The 8,501-nt window shown below is 41.0% G+C and overlaps 1 long non-coding RNA gene across 1 annotated transcript; it reads left to right on the top strand.

Annotated features, from left to right (window-relative positions):
• The first annotated feature begins 1,047 nt into the window (after nt 1–1,047).
• LOC308588634 lies at nt 1,048–4,573 on the top strand. Its single transcript, XR_014008845.1, has 2 exons — nt 1,048–1,140; nt 3,995–4,573. It is a non-coding gene; the product is annotated as an uncharacterized lncRNA (long non-coding RNA).
• Nucleotides 4,574–8,501: the final 3,928 nt, after the last annotated feature.

Here is an 8,501-nt window from a genome sequence, read left to right as displayed (position 1 = left end):
TGCAAAAGAAATATATTCTTAGATATGCCATAACCTGGCAACTGCAGTGCTAAATATTTCCAGTGCCTCACTAAATGAGCAAGCACATAAATATACAGATAGTCACTGGCTTTTACCCCTCATTCCCAATTCCCAATTTTGCTCCTTAAAATGCAGCAAATGTTTCTTTCCTTGGCTGCATATACTTAGTACAGTGGTACCTCTGGTTACGTACTTAATTCGTTCCGGAGGTCTGTTCTTAACCTGAAACTATTGTTAACCTGAAGCACCACTTTAGCTAATGGGGCCTCCCGCTGCTGCCGCTGTGCTGCCACTGCACGATTTCTGTTCTCATCCTGAAGCAAAGTTCTTAACCCAAGGTCCTATTTCTGGGTTAGCGGAGTCTGTAACCTGAAGTGTATGTAACCCGAGGTACCACTGTAATGCATTGAATGACTAAAAGCTTTACTGTGAAGGACTGGGCATATGCAAAGTCATGAGAAAAGCAAACCAGATTTATTTAGATTTTAAGCAACTCCATTGAAATAAATATACATAGAAACATAATGCATTATATGTACTTCCACAATGTGGGCATATGCATAAGAACACAAGAAGAGCTCCACCATATCAGACCAGGTGTGCCAACCAGCTCAGCATCTAACCACAAGCTTCCAGGGAGCCTGAAAGAAGGCAAATTGCTTTCTTATGCCAAGTCAGGCATCTGGTAACCTGCAGGTAACAAATGCATTAAGGGTCCAGTGAAAGCATGAGAGGGTTAACCTCACTCCCTCAGTGCCATTCTACATGCTGGTCACAGCCCTGGTGAATCATGCTCAGTGTCCTTCTGAAGGAGTGCCACTTCTACAGCCATAGGGTTTCCAAATTTGGCCAGGATTTTGGTTCTTGTTCTCATGAAGGAAACCCCATGCTTGTAGAAGTGCCCCCCTTCAAACAGATGCTTGTTATCATGGTATGTGGTCAGCTTATGCAGAAACATCAAGAGGGTGGAACCCTTCCCATTCCTACTGATCTCTTCCCAAGTTTGGTATCCATGGTTACGAGATGCCTGAATATGGCCTGCTGTTGCTCCCAGTAACTGGTACTGCCACTGAAGACAGGCATTTCATGTTCCAGAGAGTCTCATAGATTGCATACTAAGTATCAAGGCTTTACTCTTCATAATGAATTTACACTGAGCAGAAATTTGTTGATAATCGGATAGAACAATATATCTAACTAGAGGCTATATTTATCTCTCTCTTTTTTCACTCACTGCACACACCTCAGAGCAGCTAGGTTTACATCTGCTATTTGCCACAGTAGTCTTATTCTTGCAGATCTGCTGTAATGACCTGTAAATGGTATCATCCAAGCCATCAGATTAGATCATCATTAATAATAAATGGCAAAGCGTGCTGGAACCTAAGCCAAGGTTTTCCTTGCTGTTATTTTACTACCATACTAACAACAACCTATTACAATATTAGTCATATATCAAGATCAGTCTTGTAACTAGCTATTTTTGTTCTATATTCAGAACAGGCTCCATACTCCCCCCCATTAGGCCCACCACACAGATTCAAAATGACTGTCCTGCCTTCTCAAAGGTTATATTGCTATTATTATGTCCTTTTAACGAAATCAGCATTGATTTGGGACAGGAAGAGATTAAAAAGTGTACATGGTTTCCTTTCGTACCATTATAGCTCATGAACAGCTGGTGTGTTATCATTAAGGGTGTTTGACTAGATAGTAACCAAATGAGCAGAAATTTCAGGTTCAAATCTCCCCGAAACCACTAAGATCAGTGGGAAAGCTCTCTCTCTCTCTCTCTCTCTCTCTCTCTCTCTCTCTCTCTCTCTCTCTCTCTCTCTCTCTGACCTCAGATCTCAGATGATTGATATGAGGATGAATGCACAAATACCATATTCCTCCTCCTCACTTGGGGGGAAAGGCAGGATAAAAAGGTAATAAAATGTTTGCATCAAAATGAATGCCTGCTTCAAAGAGCCATGCACTTAAACTAGTCTGGTTCTTCTTCCTTAAATAAATATACCACAGAATTTAATATAAAGCATTAAACCATTACATCCCCCAGAAGTACCGTACATAACAAAACCACCATCCGCAGAGCTTAAAGGTCAGAAGCAAAGTGGGCATTAAGTATCTACTCTCAGTTCAATGTGGTTTACATTTCTTGTTCTTTACTTTACAGTACTTTTATTGAGCAGTCCAGGCTACTCCCATATTCAATCAATTTCTTCCTGTCTTGACTTCAGTTTATTTATAGATTTAAAGTTAGCAGTCCCCATGTCTAACTGGGCTTTTAGCTTTTCATTTAACTTCTTTACTTAAGAAAAGGTGGAAATCTATAGTCATACACTCCTGAAAACAGTATGTGAAACTGTTGCAAGAGGATCTGTCTACTGAGCCAGCGATGACTCACTGCTACCACATTCCATTGTCAAATCCTTCTTCCTTACCTCTTCCGTCACATAATGCACACCTTTATAAAGTATTGTGAAAGAGCACCTACACAAAACACTTTCTATTCATCAATGTAGACCGTTAACAAAATATTGCAGTGTATTTGCACTCCCTAAGGGTCTCTCCATACATCCTTTCTGTTGCACATTCATGACGATTTGTGCTCATGATGCTAATGGGGCAGTCACATGTGATCCCGCTTTCAATACTTGTTTGCACCTGCAAAAGTTTTGGGATGGTCACACAATTTCATTCCCAATCAGTGCATAGACTTCATGCTGAAATTCCGCAACTTTTTATAACGCTAATGCTCTGTTTATTTTTGTCCCGCTTTTGTTGTGCTATAGCCACTATGAACAACATTAATGTGGTAGCACAACAAACCAAAGCAAAATAAATCACCACTAATGCACTATCTAGCTGGTTAATTCACCTCTTCCTACTACTTTTTTTTCTTTTCCTTTTCCACTGCACTCAATATTCCATGGTTTGCCCCCTCGGGATTTCCCCCCACTCTAAAGATTTCTGCTTCTGCCTCACAGCTGTGCAGACATTGCATATAATTGTGTATGTGTGTGTGTGCGCGCGCACACGCACGTGCACACACATCACTTGAGTTGAGTGAGTTTATGGATTTCAGCAGCAGCACACGTGCCTATCTGCACATGGTGCCCTCTCTTTTCCCTCTCCAGCACAAGAACCAGAAAATCAAAGGAGCACAGACAGGCATCACGGCTGTAGCAGAATCTTGACAGGCACACACATTAAACAATTTCAGTGATAAAGATGATAAAAACGTACCTGCAGCTTAAAAAAAAATATACTAGCATATTATACCTTTTATCTATCAAATACTTTTTAAAGAGAAATATACAAGTGTACATGCATCTTACAATGCCATTAAAATGTGGTGGTGGTGATTTTCTAAATACAAAGAAGCTCTGTTTTTATTGGGCTGCTGAACAGGGTAGTTTATTTGTATAATTAATATCCATCAAGACCAGATTTGAATTTCCAAAAGTTGTAGTGTGTTTTTTAAAGAAAACCTTGATAATCACTCATGCCTATAGGCAGTGCTTTTTTTCTAAAAAAAATGTTTAGGGGTACTCTCATTTTCCTACTCATACTGAAATACTGCCCCTCGGTGAGGCCAAACTTAGATTCACAAAATGTTTAGGGATATTCGTACCCCTGCGTACCCCCAGGAAAAAAAGCACTGACTATAGGGGTTAAACCAGTGTCTCCTTTAAGGATAGGGACAGGAGGAAGCTAACTGAGTTAGTTAGTTTACTCATAAGCGCAGCACTCACAAATGGCAAAGGTAGGAAGTTGGCTTCACCCGCACAACTGCGGAATAAAGAGAGACTGTGGCTTTATTCTAGGAAGGGCTTTTTAGAAGCTGAACTGTATTTCAACTCCCTGTCAATATCATTGGCTCCATAGTATCATGTAATCACACAAATCGATAGTCTGCCATTTCACATGCTTGTCATTATGAACAGAATCTTTCTTTTCTTCTCCACAGCAAGCATATTAGCTTTTCTATTGTGAAGTAAAACCTGCATGTTGTGAAACCCTGTGGCTGCCCCCAAAAGTCAAGGCACTGAAAGTAGATTTAAAGCCGATGATTAGATGTGATACAATCACCACAGAAAAGCAAGATATGAAAAATGAAGATGCTGTAAAAATGACTCACGGATGAATTATTTATCACACTGGTGATCTTGAAGTCCATTAATAGCTATAGGTCCACAAAGTATCTGAAATTACTCAAAGTGACAGTCTTAGAGCAATTTTGTATAACTAGAAATGAATCTATGGAGACCTAAAGACATCAGCAGACATTTTTAAGTGAAGTGTGTTTGGCGGCCGTCAACAAGCTACTGAACTTTTCCATAATACTACTAAATGAAGCTTATACCCTTCAAGAATTGATGTATGCTTTTAGTGCTGCCTTCTTCAAATAGTTGTCTGAAGTGTTGTCTGTAAGCCAGGCACTATCCAAAGTACAGCCAGACTTGCTTTGTAATAGGATACTAGATTCTATTCTGAAGTTCATTTTATCTACAAATAAATAAAATAAATCCAATTTTCAAATAAGAAACAGTATATTTTAGTCTGTGTGCTTACCAATTTCAGCTTTTTATAAATACTTTGATCATTTTTCGGTACACTTAATTCTGCCCCTGTACATTTTTTCTATGGAAGATTTAGAGTTGTCTTTCTTGCATCATTTTCCAGTAATCCCTGGGGACCCAGAAATACTTTTAACTTTTTTTTTTTTGACAGGTCAAGAAAACTCCCTACTATTCTTTTCCTGTCCTCAAAGGGACCTACATTCTTAGAAGAACCTAGAGACACTACAAGTAAAGACCTATTCAGGCTTTAACAAGCATATGGTGATAATAACTGAGGGAGGAGAGTCTCTCTCTAGACTCAGATCATGACAGGGCAGCCTGTCAAATACATGGAGCCTGTCCCCAAGAGCTGAAATCCTGAATGCTCAGAGTTCCAGCTCATGGGAGGCTCGCCTGGCATGTTCATTATACGTCTTTAGACATCAGGCGAGAAAAGGTTTCTCTAGAACGAGGCCCTTGGTTGACTAACATTCAATGGTATTTTAAATGGTTTTGTGGGAGGGGGGTGTTGTTGGCTTGTATTTGTATTATTATGTATTTAGGGTTCTCATTTTGTATTTTTATGTTGTGAAGCTGTATTTTAATTGAAAAAGGAGCCATATACCAAACAAAATGAACTTATTCTCTCTGGCCTACCGCCCCCTCCTCCACCACTGGGCAAAATTGTCTCTCATTAGTTACTCCTTATTTTAACTGAAGTGAGAGATTTTGAGATTTTGCCTGGACCAAACAAACTTATTCCATTTGTGTCAGACTATCAATTTTATATTGACGTACAATATCTCACATATGTTACAGGCACTTTTCTTTCTCCAAAGCTACTGAAGCTAATGGAATCACAGCAATCAGCACCTGCTGCTCACAAACATATCAAATTCCACTCCTTATTACTAATATTCTATTTAACCATTAGAGTAATTTACCTAGTTTATAATCCCTGAGGGAAAAGTAAAAACAATCCATCTCCCCAACTATCAAAATAGTATAGTGTTTCACAAACTCTCAGACACGCAACAGTGTTAAAAACAAAAAGAACAAAACACTCCTGTCACAAGGTAACAAAAGCTGAGGTGCACCACAAACACATTGAGGTTCACACATCACCTCAGTGACTCACTGCTGCTTGCTCTATTATTAACTATTATTATTAGATTTATTACCTTCCCCTGAAGGTTACAGGCTGGGTTACAGCATTATAAAATGCAGCATTAAAACAGTTAAAAAACTAATTACAATCACGACTAAATATATCTCTGAAGTATCAAAGGGTAAGGAATTGCATCTTCAGCAAATAAACAAGTTACCTGAAGGATTTGAGCTGCATTTATGGTACGATGATAAGAAGTTACCACAGCTGACATTTATGAGCAGGCCACAAGGGTGAAGAAAATGACCTGAGGTAAATTGTGAGCCAGCCCTCAGGTCTGCAGTAGGAAAGCCTTATGGGGGAATGAGAGAATGCCAAACAACACAACTCATCTCACAGGTTCCCAGAAGGTAATTTACAGTGCAATCCTAAGCAAATCTACTCAGAGCCAATTCCTATTGAATTCAGTGGGGCTTACTCCCAGCTAAGTGGTGTTAAGATGACTGCCTAACAGATCAGGAGTCAGAAAGTTGTAGCCTCCCTGATGTTGTTAGACTTTGATTTCCATCAGTCCCAGCCATGATGGGAGTAACTGGAGGACCACAGATTCCTCATTTATAGTCTTTAGGGCTATGCTGGAAAAGGGACTACTTATTTGTATACAGTGGTACCTCAGGTTACATATGCTTCAGGTTACAGACTCCGCTAACCCAGAAATAGTGCTTCAGGTTAAGAACTTTGCTTCAGGATGAGAAGAGAAATCGTGCTCCGGCGGCACAGCAGCAGCAGGAGGCCCCCTTAGCTAAAGTGGTGCTTCAAGTTAAGAACAGTTTCAGGTTAAGAACGGACCTCCAGAACGAATTAAGTACTTAACCCGAGGTACCACTGTATAGGCATCAATCAGATGGACTCTGAAATATTTTGAAGCCTGAAAAGAAACAGTTCCCTTGAACACAGAAAAAGAACTGTTATGTCAACACATCAACATACTAGGTTTCTGTAGAGAGACATAAAAGCACCCATTTCCTTTCAAGTAGGCAAGTTCGAGACACAACTGGCACTCCATCTGCTGGAATCTCACGACCAAATTCTTTTATCTGTCTTTGGAGACATTGCAGAGAAGCTGTGTTACTTCTGCCCTCGAGGTTCTTAGGTGGCTGGAGAGAGACAGTGATGTGTATGAGCATAAAGCTTGAAAACGTGAGTCTCCTCTTGTTCTCTACTACATCAATTGGCAGAGCATTTTTCACGCGAGTGTTCTCAGGATGTGCAGCAGCCTTCCTTTTGCTGAACTGTTGGGTTTATCAGGGCTTGTTCCTCCCCTTCCTGTGTAATATTGCTAGCATTGCTTCCTCCAGGCTGCTGCTGACCACACCAAAGTCCAGCCCTTGAACAGAGGAAGCAAGCCACTTATTTACAGAGTTGCAGGTGGTGTTTGAACAGCACAAGAATGGTTGAGGGGCATGCATCTTTGCAGACGCCAGTCTCAAAAGAGCTGTCAGGACCATAGCCAGATAGCGACACTTTTATTATCCCCAAATGTGATTTAACCATAGTGTGTTAACAACTGGAAAATGAACAAAACCATGACTGCAATGGGAAATCTGTATTCTAGGGATTATTTTTTTAAGTGCTTACCAATTCACATACACCGAAAAGCATGGAAGGCATGTTAAACTTGAGAGCATTCCACAGCAGGAATGGGAGCCATTTACCTAATGTCATGTGGGTGAGTGGGACATGGATGGCAAAGGATCTATCTGCCTTTCACCAGCAGCATGATGGGCAAAGAGGAATGAGGTAGGAGTCAGGGGAACAGAAAGCAGAGAAAGGTAAAAGGGTGACCCCACCCACATTTGTCTCTGGCTGTGCCAACCACCAGCTTTGGCCTTGTCTACATGCATTATCCCTGAAGAAATGCCCAGGGCTGTCCGTGGCCTTTGGTACATAGGTTGCCCACTGCTGTGTCTTTTCTACTCATTGATTCTTAAATAATATGCCAATATTGCCATCATGAGAATGTGTAACTTGTCACTGGACACAGAGTTTTCACTGGGAGGAGCAGTAGGTTAGGCATGAGTCTGTTACTTTTGGTCAGGAGAAAGAAGACTGAAAGGGAAAAGAAAGTACTAGCAAGTAGTGGTTCTCCAGTGGAAGTGAAGAAGGCAGCAGCAGATAGCTGCAATCGATGCTGGGAGGATCTGCAGGAAGAGTTTGTGCAGCTGTCGTCCAACACAGCTGCAGCCACATTTATGAGCTATAAGAAGTTCAACAAGGAAGCTGAGAGTCTGCGTAGCTGCGAGCCAATTGGGGTGATTCAGATGGCTGTGTTCTAGCTCCATGGTTGGAGGAGTGTGCTTCTGAATACCATTTGCTGGGAATCTCAAGCAAGGAGAGCTCTGTGGTATTCACCTTCCACTTGTGGGCTTCCCAGGGGCATCTGGTAAGTCACTGCGAGAACAGGATATTGGACTAAACTGACATTTCGCCTCATCCAGCAGGCTCTTCTTATGTTTTCACACACACCTTGCATCAAAGTGCAATGGCAATAACTCTCTGCCTGAGCCATATCAAGGCCTCTACAAATCCTCATGTTGTTATGTACAAGCAAGAACACTCTTAATTATTTTAGCATAAAAGTAAGACAAACCCTGGTCCCCCTTCCCTCCAATAAGGGATTATGAAGGAAAGTGAATCTCTTTTACTTCCCTCTGGGGGGAAACCCCATAGACCTATGTGTCTCCAATCTGTCAAGCTTAATTCTCTCTTAATCCACATATACATGCACACACTCAGTAGATAACTGC

This window comes from Podarcis bocagei, assembly GCF_964188305.1.
Source record: "Podarcis bocagei genome assembly, chromosome: 6".
Lineage (NCBI taxonomy): Eukaryota > Metazoa > Chordata > Lepidosauria > Squamata > Lacertidae > Podarcis > Podarcis bocagei.
The sequence above is the reverse complement of the archived record's forward strand: the minus strand, read 5'-3'. Positions and strand labels throughout refer to the sequence as shown.